This window comes from Schistocerca cancellata, chromosome 6 (genome assembly GCF_023864275.1).
Source record: "Schistocerca cancellata isolate TAMUIC-IGC-003103 chromosome 6, iqSchCanc2.1, whole genome shotgun sequence".
NCBI classification, from domain to species: Eukaryota; Metazoa; Arthropoda; class Insecta; order Orthoptera; family Acrididae; genus Schistocerca; species Schistocerca cancellata.
The window spans coordinates 124,132,883-124,152,257 of NC_064631.1; the positions used below are offsets into that span (position 1 = coordinate 124,132,883).

At 40.7% G+C, this 19,375-nt stretch overlaps 1 protein-coding gene across 3 annotated transcripts in view; it reads right to left on the reverse strand.

Moving 5' to 3' along the window:
- LOC126191384 (lachesin-like) overlaps positions 1-19,375 on the reverse strand; it is a 945,166-nt gene that overhangs the window by 76,361 nt on the left and 849,430 nt on the right. The gene's annotated exons all lie outside the window — the stretch shown is intronic.

Genomic DNA, 19,375 nt, shown 5'->3' on the forward strand with positions numbered 1-19,375 from the left:
ACCATCATCGTCATCATTGCCTCCATCGTCATCATCGTGTTATACATCAAAACATGACCCTAACATATCACTAATTTAGATATAAAATACTTTAACACAAGGAAACACATTGTAAGAGTATAATCATTAGTAGTTTACCCATTACACTCTATATTCTAGTTTCATCTACATTGTAGACTCGATGGGGGTGGCAAGTTATAGTTAGACAGCAAAGTTTCCAAGTCGCTGAAAAAAAAATTCATTTGTGCGTTATTGAACCGCATTATCCTCCCGACATTGATTTTCTCCGGTTGTCTCAGCGATGAATGAGCGAACCCAGTATTCTCCGGCCACTTTGTTTCTTTACGAAACAGGTGGTTTGCTTTAGGTAGACTGATAAGCTAATGTCGAAAGGCCACAGAACATAGAATCCAGACTGATACAGTGTTTAACCAAATATGTTTCCTCTGCGTCAAAAAAATATTCTCTTACAACAGTCTAATGATGCCACTCCATGGGATGCTTTAAGTCTTTTACGTAAGAGATTATTTCATTACATCCAAGCCTCTTAGCTACCTTTCTAAGGGAAGATCTATTAGCTTCTTGACCTCCATTAACGTTTTCGAAGGCAACGGCGTGGAGGACGTTTCTCTCTCATAGTCTCCGTCAAATGAAGCTGAACTGGTCTTATTACTACTGAATAATTCGATGTGAAGTAGTGACCTTTAAGTTAAGGTATGTTCAGTATTAAAACCGAAGAAAGAAAAGACAAACGTTATGGGGCAAAGGTATTCTAGTGGACATTTGTCCCAGATAGTTCGTAGGATCTTTTCCCCGTGACGCTGATTTTGGAACTTCTAGTATCAGCTACCAGCTAAGCCAACTTGTTAAACTAACAACTAAGCTTAAGGCTTGAGTTGGTCTATGCACTTCTACAGGGCTGTCTTTAGTAGAGGGTGCCTCAAGGCGCAGGCACCTAAGAGCTACAAGCCTGGCGCCTTATACCACTTGTAATACGCCAGTCTTGAAAATTATTGAACAAACATTCATGACACCTGAAAAAATACAGGCATCAATATTGTTTACAAATACATCTCACGGAGCTTTCGGCAGAGTTGCGATTCGGGAAGGGCAAATACAAGTGGCACAAAATAAATCGGTTGGCGTAGGTGGGTAGCGGAGTGAAGGGAACAACTTCACTGCCGTTGCGGAGAGGGGAGACGTGCCACAGAAAGTGTTAACGTAACACATGCTCGGCGTTGCCAGCACAAATCTCAACATGTAAGTTAACCATGTAGTAATGATACTTTAACTTCTAGCCCCCTGCCTTTGGAAATAATCGAAAAAAAAAACAAGTAATTCTGCTTGTGGGTCACAGATCTCATCACTGGTTGTGAAGTGTGCCAAACATACCACTGAAACGGACTTTCCTTTAGCACTGTATAAACTAGAGTTTCAGCTGGTGAGAGTCATTCTGGAACGAATGATGTATTGCGTCCGCACTTTTCGCCTTATTACTGTGCGACAAATGTTAACATCTACATCTACGTGATAACTCTGCTATTCACGATAAAGTGCCTGGAAGACGGTTCAATGAACCACCTCCAACTGTCTTTTTACCATTCCACTCTCGAACTGCGCTCGGAAAAAACGAGCACATAAATTATTCTGTGCGAGACCTGATTTCCCTTATTTTATCTTGATGATCATTTCTCCCCATGTAGGTGTGTGCCCACAGAATGTTTTCGCAATCGGAGGAGAGAACTGGTGATTGAAATTTCATGAGAAGATACCGTCGCCTTTGTTTTAATGATTGCCACTCCAATTCACGTATCATGCCTGTGGCACTATCTCCCCCATTTCGCGATAGTACAAAACGTGGTGCCCTTCTTTGAACTTTTACGACGTCATCCGTCGGCCCCACCAGATGCGGATCCCACACCGCACAGCAATACTCCAGAATAGGTCGGACAAGCGTGGTGTAAGCAGTCCATTTAGCAGACCTGTTGCACCTTCTAAGTGTATTGCCAATCAATAGCAGTCTTTGGTTTGCTCTACTCACAACATTATCTATATGATAGTTCCAATTTAGGTTATTTGAAATTGTAATCCCTAAGTATTTAGCTGAATTTACAGCCTTCAGATTTGTGTGAATTATCGCGTAATCGAAATTTAGCGGATTTAATTTAGTACCCATGTGAATAACTTTGCACTTTTCTTTATTCAGGGTCTGTTGCCACTTTTCGCACCGTACAGATATCTAAATCATTTTGCAATTCGTTTAGGTCATCTGATGATTTTACAAGATGGTAAATGACGGCATCATCTGCAAACAATCTAACAGGGCTACTCAGATTGTCTCCTATGCCGTTAATATAGATCAGGAACAATAGAGGGCCTATAACACTTCCTTGGGGAACACCGGGTATTACTTCCGTTTTACTCAATGACTTTCCGTCTATTACTACGAACTGTGACCCTTCTGACAGGCAGGCACTTTGGTTAGAAGGCGCTTGTGAGGAACGGTGTCGAAAGCTTTCTACAAGTCTAAAAATATGAAATCAGTTTGACATCCCCTGTCGATAACATTCATTACTTCATGAGTATAAAGAACTAGTTGTGTTTCACAAGAACGATTTTTTCTGAATCCGTGCTGACGGTGTGTCAATAAATCGTTTTCTTCGAGGTAATTCACAATGTTCGAACACAGTATATGTTTCAAAACCCTACTGCAAATCGACGTTAGTGATATGGGCCTGTAATTAAGTGGATTAGTCCTATTTCCTTTTTTGTGTATTGGTGTAATGTTATGTTCCCCTACAAAAGTTAAGCATTTTAATGCGATACCCAACACCGCGAAAACAACAGAAACTAAACCAATAACTGACAACAACATTCCTTGTCACGCAACTCTAACAAGGTGGAGCAGTGTGCTCCTCGAGGCCTACGCGAAAGACAGGTCACGCAGAGTACATCACGAAGGTAGGCCTGAGCTCGCTCGCTCGCTTAACTCCGGAGACAAAACGCGTTTTTAAACCTGGGAGTGTACGTTCTAACGAGAAATGCATCTTCTACTGGAATCTAGTATTATAAAGTGTTACCGACTGCTACTCGTACTCAAAATGGCTCTGAGCACTATGGACTTAACTTCTGAGGTCATCAGTCCCCTAGAACTTAGAACTACTTAAACCTAACTAACCTAAGTACATCACACACGTCCATGCCCGATGCAGGATTCGAACCTGCGACCGTAGAGGTCACGCGGTTCTAGACTGTAGCGCATAGAACCGCTCGGCCACTCCAGCCGGCCGCTACTCGTACAACAAATTCTCGACATAAATGGTGTAACAGCTTATTTGTAGCAATTAGTCCCTTCTGCATAACAGTCGTCATTTCGTTCAAGATGTGGTGCCTTATGTAGCTGATAATCATTTTGACATGATTTTAATTTTATTGTACCCTGTACAGCCCTAAAAATGATTGAGGTTCCTACACACTTTCTATCATTGTACGACTAATAACAGTAAGATTCCGCGATAGTGGATTCCAGTAGAAGATGCAGTTATCGTTTGTACATACACACCTAGTTACGAGTTAACAGCTGTAGAAGCGCAGTTCGTCTGCTGAGATGAGCGAGCGAGCTCGGCCTACCTCCGCGGCCTGTCTTTCTCGTACGCCTCGGTGCTTCTATGGTGACCTCATGCGCAGAAAGACAAACAGTTTCGCGGTCTACGCATGCCATTTGATCTCCGCTGAAATAGAAAACAAACACAGGCGGCACCGTCAGAGAGAATGTGCAGCTACGTTGTTAATCACCTGTTGAAATTTGGACTGCATAGTTCGATTGTATCTACTTATGTACTTTATACGGAATGAAACTTGCTGAATTCGTGTGATGGAATGTTAATTTTGTGGAAGGAGTTTGTGTAAAACTGTTGTTTCGTGGAAATTAACTGCACGTTGCCAAGGCGAGTCTGTTATAATTTGAAAGATTAAGTGTCACCGTATCAGCGAGGTGTAGAAATACAACATAGATTATTTTATTACTTTGCACAGTCCCTTATAATAACTGTGGGTTTTATTTATAATCTGTGTGGAATATTTTATCATATTTCGGTTAGTTGTTATTGGTAGATGTCAGAATTTGCTGGAGGTAAAAAGAAACTATCGGGTACTCAAAATAAAATAAAAACAAGAAAACTGGAGAAAGAAGAAGGATTTAAACAGCTGACTAGCCCGACTGACAGTTTTTCGACCCCGTAAGTTCATTTTAGAGGTAGTTATCTCCAAGACACACTGTGTGTTATGTGTGTAGGATCTGGATACATTTGTTTCTGGTCGGCTATCAACGACAGCTTGATAGGTAGAGAGAAATTTTTGGTGATTTTCCATTTAAGGGAAATAAATATGGCCCGTGTGTGCCTTTTTTTTTTATTGCGATTAGCGCCCCGTCTGCGACAGTTCATCACGTGTTCCATGGATCATTTTGCAATTTAGTAATTCCTATCCATCACCTTTTACACACTGCAGTAAAAGAAATTCTTCAGAGGAATAGAAGGAGTTGTCAAGGAGATACATTCTCAGTTTGTTATCAAATTTCACTCTGCTGTTTATCAGACGCTTTATATCACTAGGTAAGTGATCAAAAATTTTTGTTGCAGCGCTGTGCTCCCCTCTGTGCCCTAAAGACCACTTTGATGTGGTGTAATGAATGTCATTTTTCCTTATGGTTTTGTAATTACGTAATTACGTACCTCGTTGTTTCTTTTGAACGGTAGTGTACTATTTACAATAAACTTCATGAGGGAATAAATATATTGTGAAGCAATAGTAAGAGGGCCTAACTCCTGAAACAGATGTCTACAAGATCATCGTGGGTAGGCACTACACATTATTCTTACAACACGTTTTTGTGCATGAAGACTTCTTTTCTTAAAAATGAGTTATCCCAAAACACTATTACATATTAAGATATTGAATGAAAATGTGGAAAATATGCCAATTTACTAATGTGTCTACCCAAAGATTTGTAGTGAATCTATGCACAACTGTGGCTGAACTAAGTTGTTTTAGGAGTACCAAATGGCGCTTTTTTTCAATTTAAATTCTAATCAATATGGACCCCTAACAATTTTGAAGTTTCCACTCTATTTCTTATTACCTCATCATGTGTTACACTTATCGTTAGTGTAGTAACTCTAGATGTGCAGAACTGAATTTATTGTGTTTTTTTTAAAACTGAGGGTGAGACCATTGGCAGAATACCAGTCAATGATACTTTTAAGAACTTCCTTTACCATTCCTTCTGTTTCTGAATGTCTGCTTGATTTATTTACAAGATTAGTATCATCTGCCAAAATAACTAATTCTACCTGTTGTATACCAGACGAAAGACTGTTTACATAAATGAGTAATAGTAGTGGACATAAGAATGAACCTTGGGCAACCCCATACGTGATTTCTCCCCTGTCAGAATTAGGTCCCTGCTGAAATAGTAAGTACAACTTTGTGTATTCTTTTGGTTAGATTTGACGTTATCCATTAGTTGGCTATACCATCAATCCCGTAAAACGTCAATTTGTCTAGGAGAACCTTGTGATTCAAACAGTCAAATATCTTAGAAAGGTCGCTGAAAATAGCAACTGGCGTAATTTTACTGTTTACTGCTTTTAAGATCTAGTGGCTGAACATTTAAATGGCATTGTCAGTAGAGCAATCCTTCTGACACACAAAACGTTATTTCCGATGTGTACTATTCTACCTAAGATGAAACGGCATTCTAGAAAACATTATCTTCAAAAATTGTTGGCGAATTATATTTCTTATTAATAAGTGTTACTGCTTTATATGTTTAATCACAATGAAACAATAACACTTTGTATTTTAAAACAGGTGTGGACGAGGGCGCTAACCGTAATATGAAAAGGACGCATATGCCCAGGCGCAATTTTTATTTCCTTGAATTGGAAAATTACCAAGGAAGTTTAACAAAAAGCTAATTATTCAATATAATATTACGCCTAGGTAATTTGGTAGCACGCTTGCCAAAGGATACATCTCGATCTCTCGACAGTCGTGGTGCGAGATATCGATTGTTTCTCAACGCGCGCTAGGTTATCTACTCTCCCGGGCGATGTCGATGTGTTTCACATAAAAACTTATTCTAATCAAACATATGTTGTAGTAACACTTTTTAATGCGAGGGTGTTAATTCTGATGTAAAACAGATGCTTACGAGCAGGTGCGGTTCTTTCTGCCACGGTGGAGTTCACATAAAGGCCATAACAAATAAGTAAGCGCAGCGTACACACAACACTAAGTAAAAAGAAGAAGCTATCGGTAGTGGTAGCCTGCTAACGTTATCGAGTATCTAATACCGTACCGGCTTCAAGGCGAAATCCAGCGAGGGTCCATAGTGCCATCTGCCTTTATTATATTTTCATGAGACTAATGCAATACGAATTTTATTTTCATTAAATGCAGCCGAAAAGGCCATTTGTTATAGATAAATCGTTGGCGGTGCAGGTCGGAAAGTGCTACTTCACAAATGTAAACGTAAACACTCAAGTCTGTATGTGATAAGATTTTACGCTTTTGCACTAAAACGGCTTAGTACTTAATTGAGAACTAAAGAGATTTATAAGTTTGACTGAAGTGTCTACTTACTTATCGAAATTATTCTCTCAGACATAAACATCTGAAACGTCCGTTTGGATCTCTACGAAAGAGTTGCAAGCGTATATTGCGTAAATTCCCATTCTCTGCAATCTTTAAATGAAATTCTGGAATTTTTATAGATGTACCTGTACTGTGTGATACCAGATACCATTTGTAACTCATTTTACAGCGACAATTCCGAATGAAGGCACTACTGTGTATCGGGTTTGCGTCTACAGTAAAGATAGAGCCTTAAAAAGTTTCGTCACAGGCATCATGTGACGCAAGAGAAGCTTTTTTTGCAGGCTTTCAAACTACTTTACTTTCATTTTCGATTTTTGTTCTAAATACGTACAGTTATCAGGGAAAAAAGTTGATCAAGGGCATAAAATAATCTAAATAACCATTTAAGATGATTTCCAGAAAAAAGCCATATACAAAATACGCAATCATATTTTGGCTACTTGCCCAAATTGTTGACTTATGGTGTTTTGCATTTTACGGACATCGTTAACATCAACTGGACAGTCACAAGAGATGCCTTCTTCAGAAGAGGCATCTCCTTTAGAAGAGACATTTACTTCAGGAGAAAAGACTCATACTTCAAATGATATTGTCTCCATTAGTGCCTCGCCTGCCGCAGATGAATTAACCGCGACCTTTGAATTTCCACTGGATACAAGATTTTCTGAAAATACTGCGAATGATCCTGCTCGCTGGCCACAAATAATACCCGATATATTAAGATTATTTTAAACGGAAAATGGACCAGTTCTGATTAAAATATCTATATATCCTGCTGATTGCAACAATACGTCGTTTAACGATACTTATTGTAGCAAAACGTTACAAAACAACGAAATTATTCGCCGTGATTGGCTTGTTTGTTCAAAAACCACAGATTCAGTAAGCTTTTTAATACAGACATCATTGCTTTTAAAGGTCAGATTGGTTTTAAATATGGGGGATATTTATAAAGAAATTTAGGAAGGCATGAAATGAGTTCAGGTCACATATTTTCCTTAAAAAATATTTAGATCTAAAAAATAACTTACTAAAAGGTCAAACAGTAGACTCTGTCAATCAACCTCAAACAGATTGCGAGCAAAAGAAGTTGAAAGGTCATTTTGGAGAGAATGATCATCAAGTTTTTGGCTGGTCAAAAGTTAGCTTTTGGAGGATCTTCTGAAAAATTATTCGAATCAGGTAAGGGAAATTTTTTAAAGGTAGTTGAATAAATTCCTAACTTTGAAAATATAGTGTCAGAACACATTCTAGGAATTCAAACCGCTCAGCAACGCTTTCTCCATTATCTTGACCATAATATACAAAACGAATTAATTAATTTACTTTCTGAAAAAATTAAAACTACTATAGTTGATCTTTTAAAACAGTCTTAATGCTATTGTGTGATTCTAGATTGCAGCCTGACATTTCACACATAGAACGACTTACGGTTATGGCACGCTTCGTTTATTTTAACCTGTCAACAAAACTTACTGAAATAAATTTTTTTTAGCTACTACACGAAGGTTATAAACTTATTTGTTGGATTTCTTAATATCATGAAATACTGAACTAGAAGATTTAGGAGGCTGAGAATATGATAATGGGGAAAACATGTGACGGAAAAATATAGGCCTCCAGAAGAAAATGAGAAATAAATCCTCTTGATTTTTGACGTTCCATGTGCGGCTCATACTCTCAGTTTGGTAGTAAAGGAGGGCGCCAGAAACTCATTGCAAATCTCAATTTTTATTATATTGGTCAGGAAATATACTTTTTTTTTTCACATCAGCTTCACGTCGGGATGACATTAAGAATCAAATACCTATTTCGACATTAAAGCCTCTTTCAAACACGCGATGGGAATGTGGAATTGATCCTTTAAGAGACCTTCGCTTAAATATGGATAAAATTTACGATGCATTATACTCTTTTATTGTCAGTGATAACTACGACAGTGACGCAAGAAACATGGCTAGTTCATAGACGTCAAAACCAAATATTTAAAGGTTCATACAGTCAGTTGTAATATGGTAAAAGGTTTTATCAAATATTAATACTGGAAGCAAAACTCTGCAAAGGCCAGACGCTATTCTTTCATAGGCAGTCCAAACGATCGATCTGGTCAAAAAAGATTTAGGCGTATACCACATAGACAGTGCATTTGGGAAACTACTAGTTGATTCAGATTTAACTGCTGAAGATTTAGAATGTCAACCTGAATTCACAGTAACTGCTGTCCACGTCCTCGAAAACGATATTTTAATCACAAAGCTGTGGGCGACACTATATTAGACACAAAAACGAAAATTAAAATAAATTTTTATTTTATTGTTACTTGTCACAATGATGTTACAATTAAATGAAAAATCCGATTTGTTAACAGAACAGAACAAGTTTTCATTTTTGTAAAACATTGAAAGGTAGAGGGAACTGGAGAGACACCTAAGAAAAACACAATGTCTCAACCAATATTTATTCCAGTAATTTAATATTTGTGTTTCCAAATGTTTCATCATCTTTAAGCACATACACTATGCGATCAAAAGTATCCGGACTGACCAAAAGACATACATTTTTCATATTAGTTGCATTGTGCTACCACCTACATACAAGTACTCCATGTCAGCGACCCCGGAAGTCACTAGACATCGTGAGAGAGCATAATGGGGTGCTCTGCGGAACTCACGGACTTCGAACGTGGTCAGGTGATTGGGTGTCTCTTGTGTCATATGTCTGTATGCGAGAATTCCACACACTTAAAAATCCATAGGTTCACTGTTTCCGATGCGATATTGAAGTGGAAACGTGAAGGGACACGTACGGCGTACAGAGGCCGTGGTGTTATGGAGTGGTGGTGTTTGTCAGGCAGGGAACTTGCATCCCTTGTTGTTTTGCGTGGCATTCTCACAGCACAGGCCTACATTCATGTTTTAAGCACCTTCATCCTTGTCACTGTTGAAGAGCAATTCGGGGTTGGCGATTGCATCTTTCAACACGATCGAGCACCTGTTCATTATGCACGGCCGGTGACTGAGTGGTTACACGACAATAACATCCCTGTAAAGGACTGGCCTGCACAGAGTCCTGACCTGAATCCTATAGAAGACCTTTGGGATGTTTTGGAAAGCCGTCTTCGTGCCAGGCCTGACCGATCGATATCGATACCTCTCCTCAGTGCAGCACTCCGTGAAGAACGGGCTACCATTCCCCGAGAAACCTTCCAGCACCTGATTGAACGTACGCGTTCCAGAGTGGAAGCTGTTATCAAGGCTAAGACTGGGCCTACACCGTAATGAATTACAGCATTACCGATAGAGGGCGCCACGTACTTGTAACTCATTTTCAGCCAGGTGTCCTGATACATTAGATAGTGTATTTAACACTTCCTGTGAGGGTAGCAAAAGACGAAAGGTCATTTTCAAATGAAAGAATTATAAAAAACTATTTAGGATCAACCACGACCCAAGAGAGACTGAGAAATTTGGCTATCTTAAAAAAAAAAGTATCGAAGAGAAAGTAGATTTCAAAACAAACTATATCATTAAAAACTTTACTGACCCAAAAGCCAGATAAATTGAACTTCATGTTTTAAAATGTAAGAAACTTTTCCTACAGTAGGCAATAAATAAAAAAAATGGAACAACGAAATTAAATGTAGTTGGGTTTTTTTTACTTTGTTGGCAAATGGGTGAGGGGGGAGGCGTGCAGGCTAATTTTTCGCATCCCGGCGCCCAGTACCTTTAAGACGACCCTTTGCCTGTATAGCAGGTATTGCTAATTCCTTCGAATTTTTTCATAGCAGACAGCCGTCGATTACGTGGTAAATACACTCCTGGAAATGGAAAAAAGAACACATTGACACCGGTGTGTCAGACCCACCATACTTGCTCCGGACACTGCGAGAGGGCTGTACAAGCAATGATCACACGCACGGCACAGCGGACACACCAGGAACCGCGGTGTTGGCCGTCGAATGGCGCTAGCTGCGCAGCATTTGTGCACCGCCGCCGTCAGTGTCAGCCAGTTTGCCGTGGCATACGGAGCTCCATCGCAGTCTTTAACAGTGGTAGCATGCCGCGACAGCGTGGACGTGAACCGTATGTGCAGTTGACGGACTTTGAGCGAGGGCGTATAGTGGGCATGCGGGAGGCCAGGTATACGTACCGCCGAATTGCTCAACACGTGGGGCGTGAGGTCTCCACAGTACATCGATGTTGTCGCCAGTGGTCGGCGGAAGGTGCACGTGCCCGTCGACCTGGGACCGGACCGCAGCGACGCACGAATGCACGCCAAGACCGTAGGATCCTACGCAGTGCCGTAGGGGACCGCACCGCCACTTCCCAGCAAATTAGGGACACAGTTGCTCCTGGGGTATCGGCGAGGACCATTCGCAACCGTCTCCATGAAGCTGGGCTACGGTCCCGCACACCGTTAGGCCGTCTTCCGCTCACGCCCCAACATCGTGCAGCCTGCCTCCAGTGGTGTCGCGACAGGCGTGAATGGAGGGACGAATGGAGACGTGTCGTCTTCAGCGATGAGAGTCGCTTCTGCCTTGGTGCCAATGATGGTCGTATGCGTGTTTGGCGCCGTGCAGGTGAGCGCCACAATCAGGACTGCATACGACCGAGGCACACAGGGCCAACACCCGGCATCATGGTGTGGGGAGCGATCTCCTACACTGGCCGTACACCACTGGTGATCGTCGAGGGGACACTGAATAGTGCACGGTACATCCAAACCGTCATCGAACCCATCGTTCTACCATTCCTAGACCGGCAAGGGAACTTGCTGTTCCAACAGGACAATGCACGTCCGCATGTATCCCGTGCCACCCAACGTGCTCTAGAAGGTGTAAGTCAACTACCCTGGCCAGCAAGATCTCCGGATCTGTCCCCCATTAAGCATGTTTCTGACTGGATGAAGCGTCGTCTCACGCGGTCTGCGCGTCCAGCACGAACGCTGGTCCAACTTAGGCGCCAGGTGGAAATGGCATGGCAAGCCGTTCCACAGGACTACATCCAGCATCTCTACGATCGTCTCCATGGGAGAATAGCAGCCTGCATTGGTGCGAAAGGTGGATATACACTGTACTAGTGCCGACATTGTGCATGATCTGTTGCCTGTGTCTATGTGCCTGTGGTTCTGTCAGTGTGATCGTGTGATGTATCTGACCCCAGGAATGTGTCAATAAAGTTTCCCCTTCATGGGACAATGAATTCACGGTGTTCTTATTTCAATTTCCAGGAGTGTACTTTGATCGGAAGACCCTCACGTCTCGAAAACTTCAAAGCGAAAAATCTAACGCGATACACCTGTCTCTTCCACCATAAAAAAGCCTCTGTTGAAGATACAGGGCTGCCACACTACATTCACAAGTAGGAAGAACACTAGATTCGTATCTTTGCCCGTGTGTTCCTTTGCCCTCGCCATTCCTAATCTTCGGATAATCAGCATTTTATTGCAATTAAGTCAATACTTAACTCGCAAAAAAGATAAAGAAAAAAAATGTAGAAGTTCTGAAATTCTCATGTAGTATTGTTTGCAGCGTTTCTAAGCGTGTGATAAATCTCTTTCTAGTATTAATTGTGGTCGGAATATTGCTTTTTTCCTTGATGTAGACAAATTACTCGGCCTGAAGAAGTTCACTACTTGAAAGGTAGCATACACACTGCTTTGCGCAGCCGAAGCGCCAACGCAGTGCAGCTCCCATAGTTGTATCGTTGGCGTTATCGGCCCGGCGCGTTCACTGACAGATGCCAACTACCTTACATCGGATTACGGCAACACAATGAAATACTAATACACGTAAAGGTAATAAATATGCAATTTATCAGATGCAACAATATCCTATGTACGATCGCTGCAAGCACAGAAAGATTCTTAGTGTGACATCAGGATGATTTTCGTTTTGTTTGAGACAACATGGAGAACGTTGACCTACAGACTGTTGTCAATAATTTTATAATAGCTGTATGTGTTCACATAATCGCAGCCGGTGGTAAATGTAAGGACAAAATGGATAAAGTAACATAACATATTTACTTCTCGGGGGGAAATGCATGAAAGTGCGGGAGCGTGTTACCAGAGGCCTCCCAGTCATGCAAAGAAAGCTGAGCATCGCATAGCGTGGGGTCAGCATGGCCACACCGCGAAGTGGGGCTGAACCCGCGACACGAGGCAGTTGGAGGAAAGCGGAAAGACGGTGCAGTGTGGTGTTGCTCTTCATTCCATCAACGCCTGGAGACCAGGTTCAGATGACTTCATAAGGGGATGAATCACCGGGAAACTGGAAGATGGGTGAAATACGAATGTAGCCGAGGAATTTCATATTGGTCACAGCGTGTTTCACGTGAATGGGAAGCGTTCCGAACAGCTTCTAGAAGGAGAAGAGTCGGTCGATCGCCGTCAGTTACCGCACCACATAACCGCTAGATTGCGAAACACTGAAGAAAGGACCCAGATCAAGCAGAGGGGGCATTAATCAAGCATAGTATGATTAATAATGATGTTGTTAATACAAATGTAATAGAATCCTTGAAAGTAAGGTATGGGTGAAATGGGATTTTTTCGATATCTCCATTTAGGCCTAAGGTGTTATTTGACTCTGTTTGGTGGAGAAAAAATAAATGAATTGCTGCCATTGCAGCAATAATAAATGGTAGTACAAAATGGAATGTAAAGAATCGATTTAATGTTGCGTTATCAACAGCAAACCCTCCCCACACTCATTGAACTAAATCTGTTCCTAAATATGGGATTGCTGATAATAAATTAGTAATTACTGTCGCACCTCAAAATGATATTTGACCTCAAGGTAAAACGTATCCTATAAATGCAGTTGCTATAACTAAGAATAAAATTACTGTGCCAATTATTCAGGTGTGTATGTATATGTAAGATCCATAGTAAATTCCTCGTCCTACATGCAAATAAATACAAATAAAAAATATAGAAGCTCCATTTGCATGTAAGGTTCGAATAATTCAACCATTATTTACGTCTCGGCAGATGTGCACTACACTACTAAATGCTATTTCAATATTTGATGTATAATGTATAGCTAAAAATAGTCCAGTTACAATTTGAATTACCAAGCATAACCCTAGCAGGGATCCAAAATTTCATCAAAATGAAATATTTGTTGGTGCGGGTAAATCAACTAAAGAGTTATTAATGATTTTAATTAAAGGATGTCTTAATCGTAAGGGTTTATTCATTAGTAAATTGCAGCCCCATTTAACAAGTCTGCAACGCACTCAGTCTCACGATCCATAGCCCGCGGGGTAGCCGCGCGGTCTGAGGGGCGGGCTGTCACGGTCCGTGTGGCTTCCTCCGTCGGAGGTTCGAGTCCTCCCTCGGGCACGGGTGGGACTGAACCAACGAGATGTGCGGTCGATTTTAGTCTGAATACTGATTCAGATTTGGTTGGAACTGGGAACACGTAATGCTCCCAGGAATATTGTTGAAGATGATCGTTTTGGTGGTCCAGGTGTTAAGGTGTGGGGACGGATAATATTGCATGGGTGGCCTCCAAATCTTTGAATACGGTACACTCACCGGTCTGCGTTGTTCTGACACTGTGTGCCTTCCCCATGTGCTTCCTTTCAGAAAGGCATTAGCCCATGACTTAATTTATATGGCTGACAATGGGCGACTGCATCGAACATCGCAGATGGAAGACGGGACAAGAGGATATTGGGACAATGGAGTGACCTGCCCGTTCCCCCGACTTAAATCTCATCTAGCGCATGTGGGTCGCATTGGGGAGACATTACAGCACGCCCACATGCATCAAGGACCATCCAGTAGTTGCTGCAATTATGTATCTTTCGTGTAGTGGTATGTCATACTAACAGTACACATGAAAGCGTCGCAAACATCAGTAGTAAGTCATAACGGGGTATTTATGTTAATGAATTTTAATCATCAGGCAAACACAACCTTGGTAGCAGAAATAAAATAAAACTAGATATTTAGTCAGCTTAAGGGGCTCCGGAACGCCCTATACTTGCAATGTTAAAATAACGCTTATAAATTACATCTTTCCTCACAAAATATTTGAGGTAGGAATTTGAACATTTTACAGATTATTTATTGGAATATGGGCTACAACTTAACACAGGGATTTTACAAAATTTTAGTTCAGTTATTAAAGATGATTTTTTTCAATTGTAATGAAAATTCACAGATTTTTTTGCAATTTTTTATTTATATATTCAAATATATACAGTTTTTAGGAAAAAGGCTGTGTTAAATCATGCAGAAGGTACTGTGTAACATTTACTGAAAGTTTGAAACAAATATGTTTGGAAGTTCCTTAGAAAACATGTAATTAGTATGAGAAAATAAAAGTTTTGGGAATCGAGCGACAAAGATTGGATTAACTTTTTAGTGCATTCCAGGTCCATAGGATGGATTATCTTCATCCTCTGCAAACTCCTCCTCCAGCTTCCTCTTGTTCCTCCTCCTGTTTACTCTTGCTTGTATTTCTAGACTCTTTACAGCCCCGTCTGCAGCCCGAAGGCGTTCCTTGTCTAAAGCAAGCATCGCTCGTACCATGTTAGAACCTATCTTCATTCCCATATTTCTAAATACCTTGCACCTTACAATGTTGCCATCATTGAAAGTCGCAACAGCAACTTTACTTTTACTCATTATTATACTTCAGCAAAACAGAGACTCAAGAAACAGAATTAATTACGAATATTTTCGAGATAACGACAGAGTAAATAAACATGAAACAATCGACAATCACACCAGCGATATATATTGAACCATCAAAGGTTAGCCACAACACATACTTTATCTCACATCACTAAAATGTACCTGATGAACACGGACGTTAATAATAACACCATTTGACAGCAGTTTAACAGCGCCACAGTGGGTCACGCCCGTGTAGAACACATTTCAAAAAAAAATTAAAAATAATTGTAGTCTTCGGAATTGAATAAATTATATATCTATTAAAAGGTAATAGTCTGCAGATTCAGAAAACGCAAAAAAGTAAAAATTGAACTTTTCATCATTTTGAGCCTTTCCGGAGCCCCTTAAAGAGTTTTCGCTAGACATTTTACATTGAATAGCCTATGTCTCACATCCATCCTGTATAAAGATGGCCTTACAGACACTCAAGTGCAGTTATTGTCTTTGAGTGGAAGTATCATATTTGTTTGACTCGTCGAGTATTTCTTTCAGTTGCCTCCTCTACCATACTGTACGAGTCTTTCCTATGTATTACCCAAGTATCATCGAGCTATGTTACTTGGCAGCGAAACATCATGCGAAAGGCACTTTCGTCTTTGCTTTTGCACACCTTAACCCCAACAGTCATTCCTATAGCCTCTGCCACGCAGAGAACGGCATTAACTCGAGCCTTTCGTTCATCAGTGAGCGAACACACATCTTCAGAGGCTGTCATTTCAGATCGATTTTATGTTGTAGAGCATTTCGTTATCGTCACGTGGTATCCTTGAACTAATAGGAAAGTACAACCATTTAAATCACATATCCATATCACAGATGAGACAAAAATCCGTCGCCAACAAATTACGAGGCGTTGACGACTTTCTTTGACTGCCGAGTAGAGTTCGAGAACAGTGACTTCAAAATTTCCGGTCCTAGTTAACAGACGAAGCGAAAGAATGAATAACTAATTCAGGAAGTAATCTATTTACGTGTCCGCCATTTTCTTTAGAGTGTAACACTATTTTCTCTGTTTGATAATCGAATATTTTCACCTCGCAGAGAGTAAACAGATCATATTCCTTCATTTGACAAGCATGTAATGAATTGTTTTTCACTATTCGAACAAGAGCTATCTAAATGTTAGCAGCAGCGTCTTTTACATTTTCTGTTACTTTTCATTAACGGTCGACGTCGGCCTACACAAAGGCACTCTTTCAAATTCTTGATCAGATTGTATCGGAGTGACTGATGACGTGCGGACCGTTAATCATTTCGTGACTGCAGTCATTCCCCCCTCTCCCCCTCCCCCTCCGTGCTCCCGCTACCCCTCGGTAGCATTCCTCGGAGGCTAGTTAACGGAACGAACCCCGGACATTGTCGGAAGTCCGTACACGGGAGCAACCAAAAAAATGCCACTGCCAACGGGAGCGCACGCTAAGCGAGAGTTATTATTGTCGCCGGAGCCCCTACTAGGACCACTGCCGAACACCGGGCATACATCAACATGACGTCTACACGAGCAGCATAATACGATACGCCGTGGCGTTCATTAATCATCGACAGATGGGTACGGTCGGCCGTTCCATCAGCCGACGTCCAATTATTTTGGTGATAGTGTCGGTACATATTGAAACACGTATTGACGTACGCGCTGCTCCCGATGTATTGACAAATGCACACACACACACACACACACACACACACTTAGCTGCAACACAAATACATACGCAGTCACAAACACATGCAGATTTATACGTAAATTGCAGTTCTCTTTAGAGCGAAAAGAATTTAGGAGGTGTGAGCGGTACAAAATAAGAAGACACTGCGTTCATAAGTATCGATTCTTTAAAGAAGATCTACAGTTGCATTTATTCTACAGCGTATCGTACGATATTATCATCCCGAATCATCCAGATCCAGGGAAAATTATAACCCGAAACTGCACTGCGGTCAAATGACACCATACGATCATGAGTAGGGCCCGGATTTTAATGACAAGTCATATTTTTTTCTGAACTATGGGGTGAATTTTAGAACAATTTATACACAAATCTAGGCATTGTAGTGTCGAAAAATGTATTTTGATTGTGCATATAAGCTCATATTTCAACAAATTTTAGTAATTGGTCATATTGCGGCTAACTTTTGCCAAAAATGCATATACCGTTTTTCTCGTATCTTACGCGACACACGAATAAGAAAATGAATATGTTGCTCATGAGACAATATTTAACGTTCTATATATAAAGATAAACAGATAAATTAGTACACAGCTCTATTTCTCAGGACTGTAGCAGAAAATCGGTGTACCACAACAGTCGTTTCGCGAACATAATACATTGTTGCGCAGATTCGACAATACGCTCTCAGAGTCAATAAAGGCGGCTTCTGCGTAATAATCATCGCAGCCGCACATGTGTTCCCAGTAACCAGTTTGAATACAGCCTTTGCCTTGTTCAACATGCCTAAAGCAAAGTGCTCCGACAGCGTGAAGCTCCGACGATATGTTCGAAAATTTGGAAAGAAGTTCTTTAGTACGGATGGGAAAACATTATTTTGTAAACTGTGTGAAGTTAAAGTTAGTGCAGAAAAGCGCTTTAATGTGCAACAACACTCTAATACCGCTAAACACAACAGCTGTGTGAAATGAAGTGCAGAAAATAACAGCAGGCAAACGCTGTTATTTGAACAGACAGGTCAATAGTCAACTGTACAATAATTTTGCAAGGATTTGTGTGAGATGATGGTGTCCTTCAACATCCCATTGGAAAAGCTGAAGAATCCACGCTTCAGACGGTTCTTGGAGAAGTACACAACACATCCAGTTCCAGATGAATCTGCACTGAGAATCATTTATCCGTGTGCTACAATGATGTGCTCAACAAAATACGAATTACTATTGCTGAGCAAAAGATCTGGCTGTCGATAGATGAAACTACGGATATTAGTGGGCGATATATTGTAAATGTTGTTGTTGGTGTTCTAAAAGTTGATGTCCCTGGAGATATATTCCTACTAACGTGTGAAGCTCTCGATAGAGTAAGCAATTCGCCGATTGCTATTTTGTTTGACTACTCTATGCAGCTACTTTGGCCGGATGATGTGAAAAAAGACAACGCTTTGCTGCTTGTAACAGATGGTGCTTCATATATGGCTAAAGCAGCCAAATGGCTTCAGATTCTCTACCCCAATGTGGTGTACGCCACTTGCCTTGCACATGTGTTGCACAGAGTTGCCGATGTGCAGAGTGAGTTGGGTCGAACTCGTGGTCATCTGGCTGACAAAGTGGAAACCAAATTGCAGAGTGTTCTCCAACGGAATGCTGGGTTTTCTACAATGTGCAAAATTAGTGACAGTCTATCAGGGAATGCTGCAACATTTGAAGATACTGAAACTAAGCTGAACTCCAGTGACCTGACTGCCTTTAAGTACGCTCCAGTGACGTCTTGTAAAGTGGAGAGGAGCTTTTCCAGGTACAAAACTACCCTCAACGACAACCGTAGATCTTTGACTATGGAAAACCTGAAAATGCACCTTGTGATCCAGTGCAACTTTGCAGATACTGAAGATTGACATACGGTATTAAATAATGTAAAACGCTTTAAATACTATGTAGAAATAAAAACATTGTTTTACTCTTTCGATAGATGATCTTTTCACTGTACTTTGTGTTTAGAAAATAAAACATTCAGACATTCAAAAAATAGGTGCAAATTGGCCACAAACCCTACAGAAAGAAAGAACTATACTTACAATATTTTGAGAAGTGAATTTTGTATTACTTTATTCTGGTTAAAAAATTAAATAAACATAGAAGAATGCTTTAAATAAACTTCTATTAAGTCATACTTTATTTTTTAAGGTCATATTTATGTAAATTTTAGATCATAAATGCTTGCATATTTCACTGTTTTTTAGATAATTAAAAGTCGGGCCCTAATCATGAGTTACCGCGAACGCGCTCTGTCTTCCCACCAGGATTCGACGGTCACCAAAATGTTACAAGAATTCGTGGCAATAGTGGCTACTCCACCTTATACTG